The sequence below is a fragment of the Pinus tabuliformis genome, chromosome 3_1, assembly GCF_031772625.1.
Source record: "Pinus tabuliformis cultivar Carrire ecotype Pingquan chromosome 3_1, CPIR1, whole genome shotgun sequence".
NCBI lineage: Eukaryota > Viridiplantae > Streptophyta > Pinopsida > Pinales > Pinaceae > Pinus > Pinus tabuliformis.
In genome coordinates, this window is record NC_142301.1 from 450,322,356 (window position 1) to 450,348,856 (window position 26,501).

The window sequence follows — 26,501 nt, forward strand, 5'->3', positions numbered from 1 at the left end:
AGAACGCATCCCTGATAGATTTACATTTTTGCAATGGCACTTTTACATGGAGCAACCGAAGAGCAGGCAAGCATCAAATAGCCTCCAAGCTAGATCGGTTTCTAATCTCAGACAACTTGATTCACCTAGGGGGAGACTTCTCGGCAACCATTCTTCCACACTCAGGATCCGATCACTGGCCGGTTGCCCTTCAATGGCAACGTCCTGGCAGCACCACAAGAAGACCTTTTCGCTTCGAGGAATTTTGGTTCACCCATCCCTCACTGAAAGATCTGGTTCACTCTACATGGACATCCTTCAGGCCTCCAGACGGCTCCAAGATGTACCAGTTCCAACAGAAACTCAAACATCTAAAGCTCTGCCTCAAGCGATGGAACAGAGAGACCTTTGGAAACATCTTCAAGGCGCAACATGATCTTCAAAAAGCCCTGAAGGAACTGCAGCAAGAAATAAGTACAGGAGGCCACACAGAGAGAACCCTTAAGCAGGAGCATCTCATCCACAATCAGCTTGAGGAGAGAAGAAAGCAGGAGGAGATATACTGGAAGCAAAAGTCCAGAATCAGATGGTTGAAAGAGGGAGAACGAAACACCAAATTCTTTCACAGAACCACTGTGCAACATAGAATGTGCAATAATATCCCTTACATTCAAAAATCAGGAGGAGAAAGGGTGGAACAGCATGAAGAAATTGAGAAGGAACTCCTCAATCACTTCAAGCAAGTCCATCAAGAGCCTGATATCAACAGACGTCCTGCAATTGAAAGAATCATACGCAATGTGCCAAAATTAATCACAGCGGAGCACAATGAACTCCTCCTCAGTCCAATTCAAATACAGGAAGTGGACGTAGCTATGGCTCAGCTTAAAGAAGGTAAAGCTCCCGGCCCGGACGGTTTCACCACCACTTTCTTTCACAAGTTCTGGGAACTGATAAAATTGGAAGTATGGGAAGTGGTAGAGGAATCGCGAGTGAATCACTGGCTGCTTCCCTCACTCAACTCCACCTTCATAGCCTTAATCCCAAAAGAGGAGGACTCGATCAAACCGGACAAATTCAGGCCGATCGCACTCTGCAACGTAATATACAAAGTCATCTCCAAAGTCATTGCAAACAGGCTAAAGCCCCTCTTGCCAATGCTCATTTCTCCGGAACAGTCAGGATATGTGGAGGGGAGACAGATTATGGATGGCATCATCCTCTCGCATGAGATCATACACACTCTTAAGCACTCAAAACAGGCAGGTATGCTCCTAAAACTTGATCTTTCCAAAGCATTTGATAAACTCAGCTGGGATTATGTACAGCAAATGCTAACTGCTTTTGGTTTTAGTCCTGCATGGATTCGCTGGGTTATAATCCTAATCTCCTCCACTAGCTTTTCCATACTCGTAAATGGGATCCCCTCTCGACCCTTCTCCCCCTCCCGAGGCATAAGGCAAGGGGACCCTCTTTCCCCCTTCCTCTTTGTATTAATGGCTGAAGGACTGGGACGTCACATTAATAATGCCCTTCACACTCATCAGCTTAGAGGTCTCTCCATACATCAATTGCCTGCCATTTCCCATCAACAATTTGTTGATGACACCATGCTCTTTGGTTACCCCTCCGTTCAAGAAGCCTCCAGATTTAAAGCCGTGCTCAATGACTTCGCTGAAGCCTCTGGAACCAGCATCAATTGTTCCAAATCGCAGATCTTCTTCTTTAATACCCCTCCGGTTGTCAAGTCTGCTATAGTCCACATTTTGGGGTTCCCTATTGCCACCCTTCCCTCCAAATACCTTGGGGCCCCCCTCACTCTCTCTGCCATCAAGCACTCATCATGGTGCAACCTTATTGAAAAGGTTGAATCCTGTCTCAACCAGTGGACACACAGAGCCTTGAACTTAGTCAGCCGCGCAGTGCTCATAAAGGTCGTTCTTCAAGCAATGTCGCTGTACTTATTCTCCATCCTGGCTGCACCAAAATGGGTCCTAAAAAGACTAAGGAATATTCAGAGAGGCTTCCTTTGGGGAAGCAATGCAACTAATCGCAAATGGGCACTGGTAAAGTGGAGCACTGTATGCAAACCAAAAGCAAAAGGAGGCATTGGTCTAAGAGATCCCGAGCACAGCAATGCCATCATGGGAGCCAAAATTTGGTGGCAATGGCTCACCAATCCAGGTAAACCCTGGGTCACATTATGGACGGAAAAGTATGCCAATCATCGACCCCAGGAAGAACTCATCAGATTAAAGCCCAATGATAAAGGATCGCTAATTTGGAATGCAGCCAAAGAACACTATCAAATGATTCAGCAGCACAGCTTCTGGGAGGTAAGAAACGGCCACACCACTAGATTTTGGACAGACGCCTGGAATCAAATGCCTATTCTTAGCAATGTTCTGAACCTGCCACCGGACATCATTGAGGAGGAGACACAGCAAGCTAAGATCAGGCAGTACTGGACTCAGGAATCGGAGAAAGGCTTCAGGATTTGGAAACCGGGTAACCATGTACTCACAAATGAAGATCTCCAAATCTCCATGGAGCTGGAAAGGGAACTCAGCAAAAGGAAAATTAGGTACGACGAGAGTAGAGACATTCTAAGGTGGGGATACCAACCGAAAGGAACTTTCACCACGTCCGAGGCCTACAAAATCATATGCAATGACTCTGTTCCCCAGGACCCAATCTGGAGTAAAATTTGGAGTTCTGGCTCCTGGCCCAAAATCTGTCACTTTCTCTGGTTGGTAGGACATCAGAGAATTCTAACCTGGGACAAGCTTAGAAGAAGAAACTTTCATGGCCCCTCCATCTGTTTCAACTGCAACGCCCATGAGGAAACTCTCCAACATCTGCTGGACTCTTGCCCCCTGGCAAATCAACTTTGGGAAAAGGCGAGCTTTCGGTGTCAAAGAAGATGTAGACTTGAGAATGAAATCACGAGTTCTATACGTCAATGGAAACAGGACCCTTACAAGAGTGAAATCCTCAATCATCTTTGGAGACTAATTCCCTGGCTAGTTTTGTGGAGCATATGGAAGGAGCGAAATAAGTGTATTTTTAAAAATCAGTGCTCTTCGATAGACAGCATTTGGAACCTGCTCTGCAGAAATCTTCAAGAGACTCTTATGCTAAAACACTGGAAGGAGGAGGACTGGCCTACGCTAGCCAACGAGAAAACCATTATGGACAACTGGCAAATACATCATACTCAAGGCTCTCACAAGCTGGACCACTCTAAAACCAGCAATAAAAATCAGAACACATGGAAGCCCCCACCAAAGTATACATTCAAACTCAACTTTGATGGGGCCTCAAAAGGGAACCCTGGTCTCGTAGGCTTTGGAGGAATAATAAGGAATCGTGAAGGTGTTCCCCTGATGTTGTATTTCGGAAACATTGGATGGGACACCAACAATTCAGCTGAGCTAGAGGGTCTATGGCAGGGATTACTACTTGCTGGGGGACACAACTTTCACCCCCTGGAGGTGGAAGGAGATTCTCAGATCCTCATAAACATGGCCAAAAAAATCCTAAATGGATCCCAGGCCAGGAAAATAGCCACCAGCTGGAGGCTTGAAGCAAGACTGGAGGCCATAGAACGTGAGCTCCATAACAACAGAGCAATCACCTTCACACACACAAGACGGGAGGGCAACAGGGTTGCAGACTTCATGGCCAATGTGGGAGTGGAGACTGACCACTCTCTAATCACAGGGCAGCTGAACACTATTTTAACACATGACAAGGCTCAAGAGTGCTCTCGACTGGTCCAGAAAGACGCAGCTCCCCCGGATGCGGGTGCTAACTGAGATGGGACAGGCGAAGGGGGATGGCCACATGCCGGCCAATGGCCATCACGTGGCAGCCGTAGACAATACAGCTATCGATCGCAGATGGTATAAGGTGGAATGGCAGGGGTTAGTTAATGCTCCGCGAGGTAATTCGGCTCAGGCGATGGCAGCAGTTATGGCGGGTGAGCTCCAACGCAGGGCCGGTGAAGTCATAAGGGATATCACAGTATATGATCAGAGAATGTTGGTGGTAATGCAGTTGCCTGGCCTCTCCGTCTCTGTCGGGATATCTTCTCCGTCTGTCTGGTTCATCCCTCAGTCGGCTTTGGTTGCAGGGGGTCTGGTTGCAGGGGGTCGGGATTACCCCGTGGTCTGTTGGAATTTCTTTCCCTTGCCTCCTGCGAGAATGGTGAGACCTCGACAGCGTCTGCTTAGCCGCTGAGGCACTTCCAGAGGGGGAATCTCGCGCAGTCATGAAGCGGACAATGTTGTCCATTGCTGCCACTGCAACATTGCTCGCTCCACTGGCGCTAACCCCCTCCATTCCAGCCAATTCATGGATGCAGGGGCTTCGAGCTCGAATGCCTTGCCTGCCTTTGGCTCGGCTATCTTCAATTTCAGCAGTGCCATGAACAATCCGCAGATCAGTGCGCATGTCTCAGTCTTGTTCATCGAAAATGTCCGGGAAGATGAGGACGCCCTGGATGAACAGGGGCAGAGGACGACTGACAATCAGAAGCATGAAGCACAGGCCCCTAAAGCTGATAAGGAGCAGAAGGTTAAAGGTGTGGCCTCAGATCCGGAAAATGTAGAGCAACGCAAGCAAGAACAGAGGGCGGGAACTGGCGGGGAGGAAGACACCTTTCCCACTGCTGCTGAAAGAGAAGCCTATGGTTGGTGCCGGGTAGAGGAAGTGCAAATGGACGATTGATGACACCCGCGCACAAGGTTTCTATGGCTTTTTGTTTGGTCTTCTGATGTCTTCTGTTGTTTGTTTCTTGACTCAGTTATAGTAACAATGCTTCTGGTCTCTTTCGTGCCCTGGTTTAATGTCTCTGTTCCTGAATTTTGTGTCAATGATTGGGGTAAGGTAAGTCTCCCCTGCGAGGGATGAAATGGTTGGTGCCCCTGCGTGGGCATGCTCTTATGGAAGTCTGGCTCTTGTGTCTGGCGCCCCTGCATGGGCTAGTTTTTTTGGATGCCTCAATTGCTCTCGGGTGACATACCCAGAGCCTGATTCTCTCTTGTTTCACCATGATGTATTTTTTGACTCCTATACATAATATAATAGTTTAGTCTTTTACCGAGAAAAAAAAAAACAAAGAATAGCACTAATATCTCACCTGTAATTTTTGAAAATTCACATTCTTTAGTGCACATGGAAATATAGCATTGATGTATTTATATGTCCAATACAAAGGTCAATATCCACCGACGTTTATTTAGGTGTATGAGCATTGACAATTTTAAACAAAATGATCAAACCAAAGTGTAAAAAATATGTGAGTGCCACTATGCCACAACTTAAAAATGAACTACCCGACACATAATATTTATACAAGAATTGGTGTGTCATATAACAAAAAAGAAAAATCAATGCATAATAATTATATGAGCATTGGTGCATTTAGTTTTCTATATGTATTGGTATGTCATATAACAAAAAAAACATGACTAATGCATAATAATTATATGAGCACTTGTGTGTTTACCTTGATGTATGCACTGGTGTATGTCCATTATATATGCATTCATGTGTGTTATCAATATGAACATTGAAAAACAAAACCTCAAGTCACCCAAATTTTTTTAGTTCTAGGGAACATTTGCTAAAACCTCTTTTATGAATAATAGTGTTTGTAACAAAGGTTTTTTTGAAAATTTTCCCCAACCTTGTAACACTAAAAATGTTTGTAAAAACCTTTGTTACAAGGTGTTTTCTTTGTAATGTTGCACTAGTATAAACCAATATCTACATTCTATAATAATAATAATAATTATGAAATTATTTGTTAAGACCCTCATGCTCGGCACTAATGCATGGTCTCATAATTTTAGCGCTATAATGTTATATAATATTAAAATAAGTATAAAATTAACATTATAAAATTTGAAAAAATAGTCATACATAACACTAATATATGATTTTTACAATTGTACAATTTTTAAAGCAAATTCTATCATTAACTAGAACCTACACAATATGTAAACATATGTCATATATTTTGCATGAAAATTAATATATTGTTGCTAAAATGCTTGAATTTTATCATCATACAAAAAAATTATAAACCAAAATTATAAATTTAAAAAGGTAATTTGGCGTCCTACATTTCATTTCTCTTTGCCACATTCAAATTCATTGTGAAAGTACCTCAAATTATCCTTCCAAGATAATATGTTGTTGTTTTTCCATGTTTACATTGTCACTAACACGTCATGAGAGAACATTATTTACTTGCACTCACTCATTACACTTTTCAATGGTTTTTCCACAAAAATTTATAAAACATTTTAAGTGATCTTCGTATAATGCATATGTTAGTGTGCCTTCTTCTTCTTCTTCTTCTCTTCTTCTTATTTTCACCTTGTCTAGTGGATGAACTAATGATCTACCCATAATGGGATGCTATCACCAAGATTATGTGAAGCTCAATCGAGATTGGATGCCCCTTGGGATGGTTTAATTCCCCCAAAAGTGGCTTTTATCATCAACCCCTCCCCATGAGGTTTGAACCTGAAACCCAATCGGGACTAAACGTCACTCAAACCAATTAGTTTACACCTCACGAGTTTTTAGTGAAATTCTAAAACTATTGTAAAATGCACCATTTGTTTGGAATAAAAGATTTATACTATGTATAAGATAAATTATATCAATGAAGATTGTATACAAGATATTTGGTGGAACCTATATGATGTATGTTTAAGATTTACGTAGTTAAATTTTCTTATTTATAATATTGATTTAAATTTGTAAAATTTTATTAGTTATATATTATAAGATAACAATACATATTAAATAAGTCCACGAGGTGTAGAATATATGGTGATGGGGTGTACTGCTAAGTCGCTCTGTAATGTGAAGGTCACCGGTATGAAACTCTCAGGGCAAAAACAGTCATTTTAAGGGTTGGTGTGGTCGAAGACGGGTGCGATACTCGGGTGATTTTGACAACTTAGATGCCTCGAGCCACAGTTTCTCACACCACGGGTCAAACCTAATGTAATCTCTAATGAACTTAGACCACTTGACAAACAAAACAAAAACAATACATATTAAATACCACACTTTTAAATTAAAAACAAAACAAAATAAAATAAAATCTTCGAATGAGTCAAATTTCTTGCATTAAGTTTAGATATTTTTTTCAATTAAATTAGTAAAATGTATTTAATCATTTATGAAATTGAGATTTTAGTAGCCTACCATCATTATTACATTATTATATATTTCAAAATTTTAGTTTAATGACAAGTTTTATAGAAAATTATTTGACAATTGTATAAAACAATTATATATCTCAAAATTTTAGTTTAATGATAAGTTTTTTAGAAATTTATTTGACAACGGTATAAAGCAACTTAGTAGGTAGGTGTATGTTATATTAAATAGCTAGGTGTATGTTATATTAAAAATTATTTACAAAATTTATGATTAAAATTGGAAAATATGAATTTTTTTAATTTACAAAAATTTATGTTTGAAATGAGAAATTAATATCATAAAAATTTAATAGTTGATTTATGTTGTATTAAAATTGGTATAAAATCTAGTAGCTAAGTTTATGTCCTATGTTCATATTTAAAATTGTTTAAGAATTGAACATGAATAATATAAACATCTTTAAAAAAAACTTGAATTACCTAAATCAACAAAAAATTAAAAAAAATTATTATTCTAAAACTAGAAAAAAAATGCATTAAACAAAATTTTTCGATAAAAATCACATAAAAAATTCTTATAAAATATTATATATCGTAATTAGAATTAAAAAATACCTTTATAAAAATCCCAAAAAAAAAACTAAAAAAATCTCAAAAAAAAATGTACGAGTATGAATGATGTTGAGTTCAAGATTCCATGGATAAAGTTTTCCGTGTCGGGTGACATGTCCATATATAGAGTTAATGAAATGCACATGCAAGTTGCTGAAATATAAAGTGGAGATGTTCGTATACCTTAAAGATGGCATGCATTTGCCATTTTAAATGAGAAAAGAATTTTTTAACATATATATATTAAAGTGGTCAATGTAGTGGTTTGGTGAAAACAATATTAGTGAAGTATATATATATTCTATGTATTGCTTGCGAGAGTCGGACCTATTTGCTCTCATGTTCTTTGGTGTGACATTTTTTTCTTTTGAGGGCATTGGAATCGTTCATCCTTTTTATCATTTGTAAAAATTACAACTTAATAAAAAACATCAAAATTTAATTTTCAATCATGATAATATGATATATCAATGTTTTTATGAGATAGGAGGTAGGGTTTGCGACTTTTTTTAAATTTCTTTAAAGTGGAGATAAATACCATATTGTAAAAAAAAATGTCATATGTTCACTTTACCTTTTAGTATATGCAAAGGCCTTTGGAAGATGCATATTATTTATGCTTAACCTAAAATTATAAATAGATATAAATATGTAATTCAAATATTATTAAATGTAAAATTTAATTAATAACTATTAAAATTAAGTATAGGGGGTTTTCGCAGTGTAAATTAAGTGTACTTGAGTCAGAGGCAGTCTACGATGGGTGACCTCCCGGGAAGTGCTTGTTATTGGGTGCAAGTCCTGGAAGTGATGATTGACGCAATGTGATTTATTTCACTAGTTCCAATCCCACTTCTTCACCCCTGTGAGCATCATAGATGAATGACTTAATGCAGTTGAATCCCAAAAAATGATATCTAAACTATTAAAATGTAATATTTTTTTTTAGGGAGTTTAATTGGGAAGCTCGTGAAAATGTAAAGTAAATGTGAGTACCATGTTTAAACCTCTCAACTATCTAACATGTGGTTGCTTGTTGGGAGGGTGGACCCACCTAGGGGTTATAATGGAAGTAATCAGAATCAATTTTGTATTGTGAGTATGAGACCAATCCAATTACTAATTCCTCTACCATTAAAAATAAAATAAGAATCGTGATGTGATTAACTATTGTTCTGGCCAAAATGGTTGCATATCAAAGATGCATGTTGACCTAGCAGTGGTGCCTACTCTGGCTTCACAGTCGATTGCTCGGGCTCCCTCTAAGGGTCCTCAGCCCTCCTACTCGGGTCTCGACCCCTCTAGCCCAGTTCTCGTCTTGTTCATTGGGAGGGAAGTTCTAATATCTCTGAATGGGCTCTGACTGCCTATGGTGGTCTTCACGGGGCTCGTTCCTGCTCCTCCCGAGTTGGGCTGGCCTCCTCAATGGCGGAGCTTGCCCAGGTGGCGCATATGCTCTCATAAATTGCAGCCTTCAACATTTTTGTTGCATCAGTTCCTAAGTTTAGTAAGCAGGGCGATTCAAAGTTTGTGAAGAGAGCAGAGGAGATTCCCAAGATAGAGATATGCGCCCCTCAGGCCCGCTCTCGTGCCCTGCAGCTTGCAGACAGGGGTCTTATTAGTTATTTTATGGGCCTGTGGCCGTCCCCTAGGACAGTTAAAGCCTGGATCAAGAAGAACTGGAAGCCTCTTATTAAAGGAGAGGTAATCTCCTTCTTTTGTGGCAAAGGTTTTTATAATTTTTACTTTGAGAATAGGTTGGATAGAGATTTGGTGTTCAAGAGTGGACCATACTTTATGGGGGGGCAAGGGTTGTATCTAGATCGTTGGAATCCTAGCTTCAATTTGGAATGTGATGTTCCATCCTCGGTTCCTGTCTAGGTGAAGCTATCTTACCTCCCCATGAACTATTGGAATGAAGCGACTTTCAAGCTCACAGGGAACTCCCTGGGGAATTACATTGACTGTTCAGAGCCAAAATAAAGCCTCTTCTCTTATGCTAGGTTCTATGTGGAGGTGGACTTAGAGAAAGGCATTCTTGCAGCTTTCAATATTTGCATGGATAGTTGGACGCATGTGTAGGAAGTAGACTATGACCAACTGCCTTTTAAATGCAAGTTGTGCCATGAGTATGGGCACTTTGCTAAATGTTGCCCAAAAAGCTTGGAAGTCTTGGAGAAGCAATCAGGGGATCCTAAAGACCATTGGCAGCAAGTTAAAAGAAGGAAGCATTTGCTCAATGAGGGTACCCCAAGCTCCATTCTGGTCACCAAGGATGTTGGCCCTACTCAACCCCTTCCCTCGGGCTCGCCAGTGGTGGGTGGTTCTGGTCTGGTGTTGGAGAATCATTTTGGTGTTTTGGGCTCTACTCCAGGAGCCAAAATTTCCATTCCCTCCCCCCTCCCTTCCTCCTCTCAGGAGGTCCTTTCCACCCTATCGGCCTCCCTGGCTCAGGCCCCGAAAAGCCATAAGGCAGTGAGCTCTAGCCCGGACACCACTAGTAGCTCAGAAGAATCCTCGGAAGAGGATGAGGATGATGATGGATTCCTTACATCAAAGGAAGTTCCATGGACATTTACACCACAATTTTCTGCAAATGAAATACCAGAAAGTACAAGGACAAAGAAAATAGAAAGAAAATGTAAAAAAGAAGGAAGAAAAACAAACAAGGAAATAAGGAGGGAAAAAATTGAAAAAGACAAAGAGTTGGGAGTCCAACACACTATCCCTCATCAGCTAGCAGGAGCAGGGAACAAAGGAGGGGGGGGAAGGAAATAATATGGGCCCAGATAAGGTAGCGTGAAATATAAAAAAGTGATTAATGAATATAATCTCCTGGAATTGTAGGGGGCTGGGATTGATAAAAATGATAATGGAAGCGAAATCCCTAATCCAGAAGGAAAGACCAGATATCACCCTACTACAGGAGACCAAGCTAGATGAGAAGACCCTTCACTCAATCCAAAACAAGATTTGGAGTTGCAACAACCTAGAAACAGTTAGTTTGAGAGGGGCATCAGGAGGACTTTGTACGATGTGGAACCCTACGAAATTGCAATTGGTAAGTTCTTTAAAAACTACTCATTGGATTGCAACTTCTTTTAATATAATAGAGATGCATCAATCCTTCACAGTGATCAATGTCTACATGCCCACTCATTTCCGAGAAAAGAAAGAATGTTGGAAATCCCTGATGGAGCTAAAAGGTACAGAGTATGGTCAAAAGTGTATTCTAGGAGGATATTTCAATACAACAATGGGAAGCCATGAAAAAAGGGGTGGCTCCATTGTTCAAGATGCCCTCCAGGAGCATATGGAAGATCTCATATTAACTTTGAACCTCTTTGATGTCAAGCCCCAGAAATTTTTGTATACTTGGACCAATAAAAGGGCAAGCGTGAGCCATATCACGACCTAGCTAGACCACTTTCTTGCCTCTAACAACCTCCTTATCCTAAATTTCTACCTTAAATCCTCTATTTTTTCGTGGTTTGGTTCCAACAATTGGCCTATCAGTCTAATGATCTCCCAACCCCTAGATATGGGTCCTATCCCCTTTCGCTTTTCTCCCCTGTGGCTTGATGTCCCTGATTTCTTGGAGGTTGTTGCCCTCTCTTGGTCGGGGTGGATAAAGGGAATCCCAATAACTATTTGGGAGTCAAAGATTCACGACTGGAAGGCGGCATTAAAAACTGGATCAAGGGAAACAAATCTAGCAGACATGGCAACATCAAGGAGATGGAAGAAAACATAACTTCAATCTAGGGACACATGGAAACAACCCTGGTAAGCGTATTAGACTTCCAAAAAGAAGCAGAGACCTTCAAGGCCCTCCACGCAAACCTTAGGAGGGAAGACAAGTACTGGAGATTGAAATCAATAAATAATTGGTTGAAGGTTGGGGATAGGAACACAATCTTTTTTTCCATAAACAAGACAAGTCTAGGGAATCAAAATATAAAATAGCACAGATAAATTATGGTGGGAAAACCATCAAGAATTTTAAAGAAATTAAGAGATCGATGGTAGAACTCTATGAAAAATTATATAAAAGGGACCCTACAAGGGATCTAGATAGTGAGGAATTCTTCCTGGAAAGTATCCTAGAGATGGTGTCGAAGGAAATGAATAAAACTCTGGTATCTCCTCCTTCAGTTGATGAAATCAGAGGGGTAATCTTCTCCTTCCCCCCTGATAAGGCTCCTGGCCTGGATGGATTCTCAGCTAGCTTCTATCAATTTTTCTGGGAGGTAATAAAGAAGGATCTTTGTAGAATGGTGGGTTACTCATTCAAGTGATTTTTCATGGGGGGCAGCATAAACACTTCCTTCCTGGATCTGATCCCTAAAGAATCAAACCCTTCTTCCTTCTCTAGATTCTATCCAATATCCCTATGCAATGTCTCCTATAAAATTTTCTCGAAGTTGTTGGCCTTAAGGCTCAAACCTATTTTTCCTTCTTTGATCTCTGCTAACCATGGGGGGTTTGTCCTGGGCAGACAAATCTTTGACAATATTATCATAATCCAAGAGGTTGTTGATTTGAGCTGGCACAAGGGCGACGAAGGGATGATCATAAAGCTAGACATGGAAAACACTTTCAATAGAGTTAGGCATGGATTCCTAATAAAGGTCCTCAAGAAAATGGGGTTGGATGATATATTTATCAGATGGATCAGCCTGTGTATATCTTCCCCTTGGATTTCTCCATTAGTCAATGGTTAGGTGGCAGGCTTCTTCAAAGCTTCCAGGGGTCTACGTCAAGGTTTCCCCCTCTCCCCCTTTTTATACATCATTATGGTGGATGCCCTGAGTAGGAAACTAGAGCACGAAAGAGCTTCTCTCAATCTTCCAGGAATCAGGTACAAAGAAGGAATCAAAAGTATAAATCATGGATAATTCATAGACAACACAATTTTGATAGGAGAAGCCTCGGCTATAATTTCTCGACGCTTCAAAAGAAACTTAGATAAATTCCTCGGTTTTTCGGGGGGGTATTAATGACAGCAAGAGCCATATCTATAGTTGGAATATCTCCATCCAGAAAGAGAAGAAAATTGAAGAAATCTTTGGGTTCAAAGAAGTAAGAGATTAGAAAGACTTCAATTATTTAGGGGTACCTATGTTCCTAAGACGAGCTACTCCATATGCCTGGAAAAAAGTTCAAGATAAAATGAAAACAAAAATAGTAAATTGGGGAGGGATATGGCTTAACCATGTGGGTAGAGAAACCCTGGTGAAGTATGTCCTATCGGCTATCCCTTTGTATCATTTTTCAGCCCTGCAAGCCCCCAAGTTTGTATTACACCAAATGGGGATGTATATAAGGAAATTTTTGTGGGAGGGAGGGAGAACAAAAACCAAAAAATACCATTTGGTAAATTGGAAAATGGTCAGATCTCTGAAACAACATGGTGGATTGGGAATAAGGGACCCAGGGATAGAAAACATGGCAATGGGAGAAAATCTACATTGGACCATGATCACAAAGCCGAATCAATGGTGGACTCAGGTGATTAGGGAAAAGTATTTAAATCAGAAAAACGACCAGGAGGGGAGAGAGGACACAGTTTTGGGCTCCCCCATCTAGAAATTGATTAATTCCTCCTTGGACATCATAAGAAAAAATATAAGAAAAGTCTCGGGGAATGGAGCCTCCATCAACATTTTCACGGACTCAATTATGGGCCTCCATCCCTTGGGCTCAGATCTTTCCCTAGATGCTCTAAGAATCTTCATGAGGCAAGGAGGGGTGGAAAATTTCTTTTAAATCTCGGAATGGGATCAACAAGGAAGGTGGAATGGGTGGAAGATTGATAATATATCGGAGGCCCTACTCCCACAAAAAGAAAAACTTATTAATAAATTAAGAGGTTGTGCCCCCATAGCTCTCACAGTCGTAGATAAGTGGGGATGGAAAAATGCTAGCTACACTATTAAAGAAGGATATTCTCACCTGCTCTTTAAATCCTAGGTACCACCTAAATCCTCCATCTGGAATAAAATCTAGAAACCAAATGCTATCCCAAAGGTAATTTTTTTTTATGTTGGTTGCTATCTCATAAAAAAATTAAGAGAACGTTCAAAAATGGGGTCATATTGGACCTTCCATATGCCCGCTTTGTGAAAATTTCAAAGAGTCCATTTCCCATCTTTTTCTCCATTGTTAGGTAGCTAAGGAAGTTTGGTTGGTGGTTCTAGGACTTCATGGTCGTCTAACCTCCCGCTTTTCTTCAGTTCTTGGTCCAAATGCTATTTGGTCTCCCTTCAATCCAAAAGCATATTCAAATAAATCTAGTATGCTCTTCCCAAGTATATCTGCTAAAAATTTGGCTAGAAAGGAACGAAGAAATCTTCAAAAAGACCCACCCCTCTACCAGTTTTATAGCCATGAAAGCCCTCTGTCATGTACGGAATTACACAAATCAAAAATTGATCCCTCCCTAGATCAAATTGAATCTGTCTAGATTGTGCCATGGGTATGTACCCCTAGTCCCCATCTTCTGACAAAAGACAACCCTCCTCGTGCTCCATGGATCATAAGGTTGTCTTTTGAGGGACTGGTGGAATGGATAAGATGTTCGAAACAATGGACTCTCCAATTTGATGGAGCATCAAAAGGTAATCCTCAAGTGGCAGGAGTTGGATGGATTCTCATTAATCCTAAAGGAAACATCGAAGATAGATATGCTTTGGGCCTAGGAAGGAAGACAAACAATCAAGCTGAGGCTTATGGTTTATTCCTCAGACTTTCTCTGGCTCAAAAAAGGGCATCAGGAAGATCCAAGTCTTAGGAGACTCAATGTTGATAATAAAACATATGAAATACAATTCATCAAAAAACAACATGAATCTAAACCAAATCATTAAGAGATCCCAAGGTATGATTCCTCTCTTTGATCTGGTGTCATTCTTTCACATCCTAAGAGGGAATAACCAGGAAGCAGATAAGCAAGAAAATTTGGCTTGTCGATTGAATGCAAAAAGAAGTATAGTGAATGAAATAGAGGAAACACTATACATTCCCTAAACATGGTAAAGGTTTTCAAACATTGGACTGGGGAAGGCACTCTTGGTTGGATCAAGAGGTTAGGAAATAAAAGAAACAAGGTTAATTTGGGGTTAGCACCTATATACCCCTTTCTCCCCCATCTCTCCCTTCATCCTCTTTGTTTTCCCCCCTCGCCCCTTCCTTCCCCTCCCCTCTTCTTCCATGTCATTTCTCCTCCCTAGCCCTCGTCACCCTTCTTCATTTCAATCTGGGATGCCTCCTTTCGAACCGAACCATCCCCCGCTCCCTGATCCCTGTCTCATCGGCCTTAACTCGACCCGGCCCATCCTCACGCCTCATGGCATAGGTCGGCTTGACTTGCTCCCGAAGTGTGGCTTCTCCCATCATGTATGTCTTACACTTGGTACTGAGAGGTCTCACAACATAGAAATAGTTGCAGTGGTTGATGTTCCAACACAGGAGCAAGTAAGAAAATGGGAGAGGGTGAGAAGCATTTAATCCCTCTGATCTGAATTGCTCATATCATGCGTGGGAGGAAGGCATGGGTAAGGATGAAGGACGAAGCGAGAATATGGGAAATAATGGTGGAGCATTGGGATCTCAACATCATGAGTACCAATTTCAAGTCCTACATCAGAGTTCGGACTTGCATCTTCTATAAATTGGGTAACGATTTGATCTTTTGTCATTATTTTTGGTCAGTATCTGCTCAGGTGGTCTTTGTGAAGGCCCAACAGTCGGGGATGAGGTCACTAAGTAATTTCTATAGGATTCTTGTCACGGTGTTAGCCACAAGGGTGGTAACTGGTGTTGTGTGCAGTCGTGGGAGGAATTTGAGTGTTGATAAGGGAGAAATTTTCATTATGCAGCAAGATGGTGGCATTGGGTTGATTGCCTGGAACAATCCTAAGTGGGGGGTTCACGAAACCTTGGAGATTGGTCACTCTGGTAGCTCCCCAGTGGTGAAAATGAGTGTGCAGAGCAACTCAGTGGAGGAGGGCTCATTGTCTAGTTCCTAGGGCCATTGTCGGCCTCAGACCGGGGGGGGGGGGGTCGAGGGAGGGTGGCAGAAACAAACATATATAAGTAATGGTTATGTGCAAGAGCATATGGAATTCAGGGAGGGTCTGGAAATTATGTAGAGGTGCAACCATAAACAATAAAAGGAGGCACTATAAATGTAGGAGTAGAAAATCAAGAAGAATGAGTGCATCTGACAACTGGAGGATGAGGTGGATGTGCTGAGACAACAAATTGAGAAACTGAAGCTCAAAATGGCAGAGAACATCTCGAGGATTGATGAAGAATATACTGGACTCGATCTTAATAGTCCAACGCCGATGGAGGAGTAATATGTTTTCTCTCTTAGTTTAAAGATGATTTTTAATGGCAAACTTCACTTGTAAATATTTATTACATCAGTATTGTAGAATGTATAGCCATAGGCTACCAGTTATAGGAATGTTTTTTGGATTTTTGGGGAAAAATTCTTTGGGAAGGGATGGGGAACAATGAATTTTCAGAAGCCCTTATTAGACTAAAATTTTTGATGTAAAACCTCGATTTTGGATGCAAATGGACGCGATTTATATATAAATATACTAATCTTTCTGGTAAAAAAAAAGATAAATAAAAAATTATAAAATTACCAAATACATCAAAATGTTCCTTGCATTGTGACATTAAATGTGAAGATGGATTTCATTTACATTTTTTAAAGATTTTTGACAATATTCAATAATTGCAATGGTTTCAAAAACAACACCTACGTCATAAATAAAAAATAACATTAAACTAAACATATTTAAATCCACATAACAAAGAAAAAGTGAAACATATATTTTCAATTTTCATCTTGTAGTCCTAATAGAGTATGAGAGATCAAATGTTACTCTTATTATGTCACTGCTTACACAGTGACATCTATGATTGGTTCGAAGCTATTAATTTTTACGCACTAGCACAATTTTTCAAATCTCCATTGTTAACATTAGGATTTTGGCTGAAATTTTTGTGTGATGTTAGTGCGTCACTGCATACCTGGCTTTGGAATTTGAGGGTCAACATCATCCTACCATTCAATGTAGCTCGGATTTCATAGTGTAGGTACAGGGAAGGGCGATCCTTCATACAAATGGGATTTAACTTAGACTGCTTTGAGCTCTAGTGGTGTTAATTTCGTTTTAAGAGTGTTGATGGAGAATTTATTATTATGGTTGATGAATCATCAAGAAGCAGATTTAGCTATTTTTGTTGTTCAAAGTGGTTGTTTTATTTTTTTCTTGGTGTTGTGGCACTCATTGAGGCTGGATTTGTTGTTTCTTACTTTACTTCTTGTTGTCAGGTTTTCCTTGTTACTAGGTGAGTTTTTTTTTTGCTTCGGTGGGTGCGAGTAGTAAGATTTTTGTGTGGAATGCTGAAGTTGTTCGACTATGTGGAAGGATGTAGGTTTTCCAACCTCCTTGACGATGATTTGACAGGTGAATGTATGAACATTATTTTCTGGTTTAATGGTTATGGTGCATAATTTGGAGTTCTAATGGTTCATTGTTTCATAGAATTTGCAGGTGAGGCTTTAGAATTTAAATCATAAGAGTTGTTTGAGTAAGTGGATTGTTGGATTCTAGTAATGGAAACCTAGTAAGTTTTTGAGTTCTCTTTGTCAGCAAACTCTGGTTTAATAGGTCAAAAGTGTTAAATACATTTCTGGCTCAAGTTTTGATGGTTTGGATGAAATGTTGTACGAATAAACCAGTATTGACTAACCAAAGCTAGGTCGTAGGTCGGCCCATCTTTGCATTTGCGGAAGTCATGTGGGCAAGGTGTCGAACATGATTCAATATTTTCTAGTTTTAAATTGTCTGTTGACCCCGATTCCATGATTTGCTATACCGATTATGACGAAGATTTCCCAAAATTTACTCTAAAACATGCGAAGTCGGGATTATAGGGATATTTACATTTTCAGAAGGCTCATGAGCAAGGTGGTGGCTCCAACTACACATCGTGTTGTTTTAGATAGTCGGGGGGTTGGAATTCTATTGGCATAAATGACTAGCTCGAGAAGAATATAAGTCTGACCTCAATCGGGTGTGACACTTTGCTATGTATAAATTTGACGCATGTTTTCGTTTTAACATACTCGTGTATGGGAGTTTTTTCATATGCTTTTTACGTTCTAGACTCATGTATGCGAGTTTTATAGTGACATTTGTCTCTATTTCATTTTTTTTGTTTTCTTTGGAGTTAAAGGAAACCCTAGTTGAGGTCGGGACCGACTTTGTGGTCAGGAAGTCGGCTTCTCTTTGAAGAAGAATCATAAGGAAAAGGTTGAGCTCTGAGCCAACTTGGCAAAGGCCGAGGTTCAAGCAGTCTTGAAGTTGCAACTGATGTTTAAGTTTGTTGTTTTCGGCTTTTGTAATTTATGAACCATATTCAGATTTTTTTATTCTTTAGATGAGGGTTGGCGAGTCAGTATCTTTTTATCATTTTAATCCTTATTTTATTTTACTTTGTAAGTATTTTTTGGATTTGTTATCTTAAACTTTTAAATAGGAAGAATACCAATCTTTCTATAAAATTGTTTTAAATAAATGTCTTATAAAAATATATTTTTTTGAATTTATATCTTTGTTGATAGAAGAATAGGGTATTTTAAATTACATTTATTAAATAATATTTTACGTAAAAAAAATTAATAATAATAAATTATAGACACATGTTAGTTTTCTAGGGCTTCGTAGAAGCAAGTCGGAGCGTGTGTTGAGTATGAGGTTGGAGCTGGTTGTTGTAAACATGCGTAACTATATACATATATTTATTTTGTGTCTCCTACAGAAAGCAAAATGGACGTCAGCCCCCACTATAAGATCAGAGGTCGGCATTGTTGTTTGAATGGCCTCTCTAAACACTCCTCAGTACTGACACTCCCCAGCCAATTCGGCTTAGAATCTAGGTTCACTACTATTATTATTATGATTTCTTATAAACAACTTAAATGAGCTCTATGATGAAGTTTATCATGAGTTGATATGTTATAAATTAATTGTTAAATGTCTTATAAAAATAATTTGTTGAATTTATCTCTTTATTGATAAAAGAATAAAGTATTTTAAATTACATTTATTAAATAATATGTTATGTTTGCAAGCTCTAATATTGTAAAATAAATGTTGCTTTCAAACTGATATCTGCGTGCGCTCTCCCCATGAGCTCCTCCCTGGTGCACCTCGAGGGCCTCTGTTATCTTGAGCTTCAAGCAGACCAGAGCAGCCTCTTGCCGTGATCATGGAACCATCAGATCCACCGAAGATTGGAGATCCTACTCCAGGAAAACAAACCTCTGAGAAAGATGAAAATGCAGATGCATTTGCATCTCTGATCTCATCCGTTGGCCCTCCAAAATTCATACCTTCAATATCCAATTTTGTGAAGAAAATCGAAGACATCCCATAGATCTCTCTACCTTCGTCTCTTCCCCGTCAGGCGACGCTGTCTTTGTCAGAAAGGGGCTTGGTAGGCCAGTTTACAGGACTTTGGCCCTCACCTCGTTCGGTTCAGAAATGGGTTGAAAGGAACTAGTCCTCTTCAATAAACAGAAAAATCTCCATAAGGTTCTGTGGAAGAGGGTATTACACCTTTCATTTCGAAACAAAGGAAGATCGAGACTTAATCTTCAGAAACAACCCATACTTCATGGACATGTGAGGCCTGTACTTAAATAGATGGACCCCCAACTTCGATCCTGAAATGGATGTTCCTAGTGCAGTGCTGGTTTGGGTAAGACTCCCTCATCTTCCTCTACATTGCTGGGGTGATGAATCTGTCAGGGCCATCGGGAATGCAGTGGGGAAGTATATTGATAGATGCGAACCAAAAGAGAACATGCATGCATGTGCGAGGATATGTGTCGAAGTGGATCTAGGGAAGGGATTACCAGAGGTAGTAAAGATCAAAGTAGATCAATGGACACACATACAACAGCTGGACTATGAGAAGATACCATTTAAATGCAAGGTATGTCATGAATATGGTCATTTTGCAAATAGATGTCCAAAAAAACAAGAAAGTGAAAATTTAGAAGAGTTTGAAGCAAAATGGGAACAAGTTAAAAATAAAAATAGGCAAACAAACAACCCATCTCCTCCTCAAGCCATCTCTAGGCTCCTCTTCCCCGCTCTGATCCTTCTCCATCATCCCCACCCTCAGCTAGTCCTCCCCTAATCTCCTAATATTTCATCAATCCCAACCCCTTTGGACCTCTTGATGATCCTCCAATTCCTCCCTCATCCCACCCCTCCTCCCCTCATATTTCTCCTTCCCATATCCTCACCCCCTTCATTCCTATTATCCCTCACAACCCTCCTCCCCCGTCAGTTGATAGAATTCTGACAAGAAAACAATCAAAGGAATCTCTTCAAAGCTTAGATCACCAAAAGAATGCAGGAATAAAATCTAACAAAGAACTTAGATATGAAGTGGCAACAAAAGGGATGGATTTAGGAACGCAGCATCCCATGGACTCCTTTTTTGGGAAAAGCTCCGGAAACAATGAGAAAAACCAAAATCATCAAATAGGGAAACGACCCTCTACCCATCAACTAAATAAATAATGATTGTGGTCTCTTGGAATTGTCATGGTATGGGGACACCTTTTAAAGTAAATGCAGCAAAAGATATTATAGTAAAGGAAATTCCAGATATTCTAATGCTTCTGGAGACCAAAACTAGTTTCCAAGACTCAGAAAAAATGATCAAAAATCTAAAAAATTATGAGGGAACAACTCAACAAGTTATAGGGGAATCAGGGGGAATTTTCACATTATGGAGAAAAGGGAAATGGGAGTTGCTAAAGCAAAAAAAGGAACAACACTGGATTAGAATAGACCTAAAAGAGACAACCACCAATGAGCAATTCTGCATTGTCAACATATATGCTCCCAACCACTTCAAGGAAAAAGAACAATGCTGGAATACGGTTCAAGAGACCTTAAATGATACTCAAAACAGAAAAATAATTTTGGGAGGGAACCTTAATCTTGTCCTTAATGTAGAGGAGAAATTTGGAGGGGTTTACCATTCATACCCTTGAAGGGATGCCATTAAAAACATTATGGAAAAAAACAATCTAATAGACATCCCTCCCAACAATGGTAAGTATAAGTGGAACAACAAAAGGGTAGGAAGCAACAATATAAAGGAAAGATTAGATCATATTTTGGTTCAGTACAGCATCGTCTCCAACTACAATTCAGCAAGATAAAAAATCATTCACACAACAACATCAGATCACAAGCCATTGGGAATTATTATGGGGCTGATGGAAAATCAAGGCCCAATACCTTTCAGATACTGCCCAATATGGAACAGCAATGAAGAATTCAAAAATCTAATTGCGGAAGTGTGGTCTCAAAAAGTCACAGGGTCCCCCTATTATGTGTGGGAAACCAAGTTAAAAAACTTGAGAAAGGAACTGAAAATATGGGCCATAGAAAACAAAAAGAAAACAAAGAAAGGAAAGGTTGAGCTATTAAAAAAAATGGAGAAACTTCAAGAGGCAAAAGAAAACAAGGAGGAGACCAAAGAGGACAATCTTCAGGAAAAGGCCCTCTTTTGGGAAATATACAATGAAAACCGCAAAGAAGAGGAAGTGGTGAGACTAAAGTCAAGAAGCCTTTGGTTAAAAGTGGGGGATAAAAACACAAGCTTTTTCATAATACTATGAAAATCAGAAGAGTCAGAAGTCAGATCGACAAAATCCAAATAGAGGGACATGAAATTAGAGGACCTGCTGAATTAAAAAAAGAAGCTCATAAACATTTTAAAAACCTCCTAACAGCAAATGGAGAAAGAGGAGACTACGAAACCTTTTTTCAGCATGTGCCAAACAAGATAAGTGTTGAATAAAATTTAGAAATTATGAAAGAAATTGCAAAAGAAGAAATCAAGGTAGCTAGTTAGGGCCTCCATCCAGATAAAGCACTGGTCCGGATGGATTCACAATTTCTTTTTACAAGCAGCACTGGCAGATAATAAAAAATGATTTAGTAAGAATTATAAGGAATGTGTTTATTAAAAAAATATGGGAGGTTTTACTAAATCCTCCTATCTGGCTTTAATTCCAAAGGATGTTAGGCCTTCCACTTTTAACAGATTCTGACCTAATTCATTGTGCAACTCTTCTTAAAAAATAATAACGAAGATCATAGCCAACCAAATAAAGAAAGTTCTCCCTGATATTTTCTCAGAAAACCAAGGAGGATTTGTTCCAAATAGACATATTATAGACAATATTCTGGTGGTCCGGGAAGCTCTACACTCAAGAATGCTGAAAAAAGAACATGGAATCATCATAAAATTGGATATGGCTAATGCCTTTGACTATGTAAGTCTTCCTTATCTCACTTTCATCTTAAAGAAATTTGGTTTCTCAAATTAAATCATTGAGGTAATCAGTGCCTGCATTATGGGACCATGGATAGCCCCGTTGATAAACGGAAGACTGAATGATTTCTTTCAAATTTCCAGAGGGTTGAGACAGCGCTATCCTCTTTCACCTTTCTTACATATAATAATGGCAGACTCATTAAGTAGAGCTCTAGAAAAGAGTAGGAGAGAAAGAACACTAACTAGTTTGCACATTTCACATGGGGTAAGAAGCAATAATCATTCCTTGTTCTCAGATGACACATTATTGATGGGTGGAGCCTCATGCATTATTGTCCAAAGATTCAAAAATTTCCTAGATAACTTCAAGGAGGTTTCAGGTGGTCTCTTAAACGATGCAAAAATGTAGAATATATGGTTGGAATGCTCCCTCCTACACCATGCAAAGAATATCTCAGATCCTTGAGATACCCATATAGGCAAATTGGAATCACTTCTTCTACCTAGGACTACCCATATCTAAAGAAAATATAAAGGCTAAGTTATGGAACACACAAACTAAAAAGATGAAGGAAAAAATCCATAGTTGGGTAGTGTTGTGGTTGAACATTGCGGCCAGGGTGACCCTAATCAAAGCCATGCTCACTGCGTTGTCAATTTACCAATATTTCACTATACTGGCTCTGGCCAGCATCCACAAACAAATGGAATTAATAATCAGAGGTTTTTTGTGGCAGGGAGGGAAAAAGGAGACCAAAAAGTTTAGCTTGGTAAAATGGGAACAAATAATTTTGCCTTATGAGAAGGGAGGCTTATCCATAAGGTTGCCTGGAATGATGAATGCTGCAATAGGGGCCAAAATTATATGGAGAATGATAACCAGAAAGGATAGCTAGTGGAAACAAACTTTGGCTTTAAAATATATGAACCATCAAAGAACCCACTTTCTGGATGAAAATATCCCAATAAGGCCATGCTCACAAGTATGGAAACTAGTCAAAAGAATGTTACCTACTATCACCAAGTACACTTCGAAGATGCCCTAAAATGGAAAAAGTATCAAGTTATGGGGAGACAGAATCATGGGGAAAGAGCCTTTATCAACCTACCCAGGTATCCATGAGATAATAGAATGGATGCAAGCTAAGGGGCTAACCTCCCTTGCATTCTATCTCTCGATGGGAAAACAGAAATTGGCATGATTGGCACATTCCAAATCTGCCTCCAAATTTAAACCAATGGGATCTCTTAGTCCTCCACCTCAAAGGATCAACCCCAAAAAATATGGAAGATGAAGACACATTCATCTTGAATCCTAGTGGGGGTGCCTACTCAGTCAAGTCTGGATATAACTCTCTCCAAGCGCAGTAAGATGAACAATATTGGCCCCCCTTGGAAATCTATATGGAAGACAAAAAGCCTCCCCAAAGTTAAAATTTTTAGTTCGAATCTCCTAAAAGGAAGAATTATTATTGTTGATAACCTTAAAAGAAAGGGATTCTCTGGCCTATCAAGGTGCTCAATGTGCCTAAATGAAGAAGAATCCATCCAACATGTCTTCTTGGATTGTCCATTTACTAGAGAGTGTTGGAAGCAACTTACTAGTCCGCTAGAAATGGAGCTCAACTTCTCCATAACCTTTAATGACTTCTTTACTGAATGGAAAAAAATATCCTTACTCATTGAAGAACAAGAAAACCATCAAAAGGTTTTGGGAAAGTGTCTCGTCATTTCTCTACTGGCAGATTTGGCTCTCAAGAAATAAAATCATCTTCATTGACCAAACCCCAAAGATTGGAAGAGTTCTATCAAAAACTTGGGGACTCACTTCAAAATTTCTAAGCATGAAAGATTTAAAAGCAATAGATAGTAGCAGCCTCCAGCAAGAAGAAAGAAACTGGATCAGCCAAGCAACTATCAGAATTAAATGGAATATCAGTCCCAATGTTAGACCTCCAACTCAAAACTAGAAAATTAGATTAAATAAGGAAGAATTTTCAACATGGAAAGGAAATTTGAATAGGAATTGTCTCTTCTTCGATGGTGCCTCCAAAAACAATCTGGGTAGAGCTGGAGTAGGAGGGATCCTCCTCGAACCAGGGGGGATAATCCAGTCACATATGGGTGGGCGTTGGGGGAAACCTCTAACAATAAGGCAGAGGCTTATGGCCTGCTAATGGGAACCAAGATACTAAAAAAAAGAAAATCAGAGACCCTATTATAATGGGAGATTCAACAATCATAATTGAAGCCATGATCAATACAAGAAACCCTCCAAATGCTGCCATGCATCAAATCCTCAAAATAATAAGGAAAAATATGGAAGACCTGGGAAATTGTCACTTTTAAACATATCTTGCTAGAAAACAACAGTTTCGATGAACACCATGCAAATTTGGCAGTAGCCAAGTCTGAAGAGGAAACAAGAGTTGTTGAGGATGTGTTCCTCACACCTATTCCTTAGTCCTATTGTCCCTGTATGAAAATCATGTCAAAAATCTATTCATTCTATTATGTTTCGTGGTGCAATACAAAAGTGATCTGCAGTACCCATACATATCTCTGTAGTGATTTATTTTTTATTGACAAAGCATGGAGGTCTCTTGACTCCACACAAATTTCACTGCGCATTTTTTGCCACTCCACCAACTCTAAGATTTTCAATATGCCTCCAAACTAGCTCCCCCAAGTAAGCATTTCTTCTATGCTGACTTGGTCTTTTTCTGCTCCCCCCTCTCCTTTATATTTCGGGCCTCCCTCTCCTTTATTCACTCCTCGATCATCCCCTGTTCATCTCTCTTCCCAGCGAGCTCCTTGTTTCTCTGTTGTCCCCTCCATTCTTCTCAGCCTATGTTCCACCCTTCTCCTCCTTCCTTCGGTCCTCTCAGGCATTCTTGCTCCCCCTCTATACGATCCCAAGCCTACTCCAAGATCACAACCTATGGATTGTTGCTATCCTCATGCACACAATCCTCTTGTAATCTTCTCATCATCGCTCTGCTCTCCCTTTGGCTTTATGCACCTTTCTGCTCTCTCCTCTAGCATCTCTATTATCCCCTCCTTTTCCATTGTCTATGTTGTAAGGCTTGATCTCTTCTACTTTCTATTTCAAATCAAGCCAACAGTTTGGTACTTTATCCAAGGGAAGTTGGAACTTCGTCCATACAACAAGAAGGATCATAGGCATCACTCTAACAAGCTCAGGGGAACAACAGTAGGGCCTTCATCTAGCAGAGATACCAGGAAGAACCAACACACCACAGAGGATCATATCTCATATCAAAGGACAGCAGAAGACCGCTCAACAATGGACTTAAATCCAGTAGATCGAGCTTCCCAAAATGAGAAATGCGCTACATGCAGAGCTAACAAATTCATGATCGTCAAGATAAGAGAGACAATTCAAGACTTGAAGGTTCAAATGAGGTCTGAAAATTGTGCTTTGAAGAGACAATTGGAGAGTCAGAAGGCTGAAATAGACTCCCTCACCAACAAGTGCACTCACCTTGAGGAGACAATCAGCTACCTCAAAAACATTACTCTGAATCAGGAGGGAGAAAACTCAAACTACCAGAGCAGTAAACAGAGATCTCAGCAAGATCAATCTGTAAACAAATATTAAATTGCCCCATAAGTGTTTTTGAAGTCTCTTAGTTTCTGAAAGTTATGTTATGTAAGTGTATTTTCTTGCTTTCTCAGTTTGTAAGGCAGTATGCTAGAAATGTAGTTGGAATCTCTGGAATTTTTGGATTCATGTCTAAAGGATCCTAGGACTGCGTTCCCGACCTTCTCTCCTTCAGCATGACTCTTTCCAACCCCATATGTATCAGGAGCTTGCTCCTCTCTCTTTTTTGGAATATATAAAACCATAACCGATCTTGTAAAAAACAAAAAAATATATGTTATGTGGAAAAAACAAAATAATACACTATAGACACGTATGTTTGTTTTGTGGGCCTTTGTATAAGAAAGTCAGATGTTGGGCTGACTATGAGGTTACGCTTAACTATATGCAACTATTTCTATTGTATCTCCTACTAAAAGCAAGTCAGAGGTCAGTCTCGACTATGAGATCAAAGGTCGGCATTGTGGTTTCGATGGTCTCTCTAGACACTCCTGAGTATTGACATTCCCCAGCCAATTCAGCTCCAACTTCAATATTTTATTTTTTTCTTTAGAGAATGGGATGACTCATTCCTATCTTTTAAACATTACATCTTTTCAGTATAATTTATTCAATTCATGTTTTTATTGATAAAAAAAATTGTTTTAAATTAATTTTATCAAATAATATGTATATGAAAAAAACAAAATATGAAATTATAA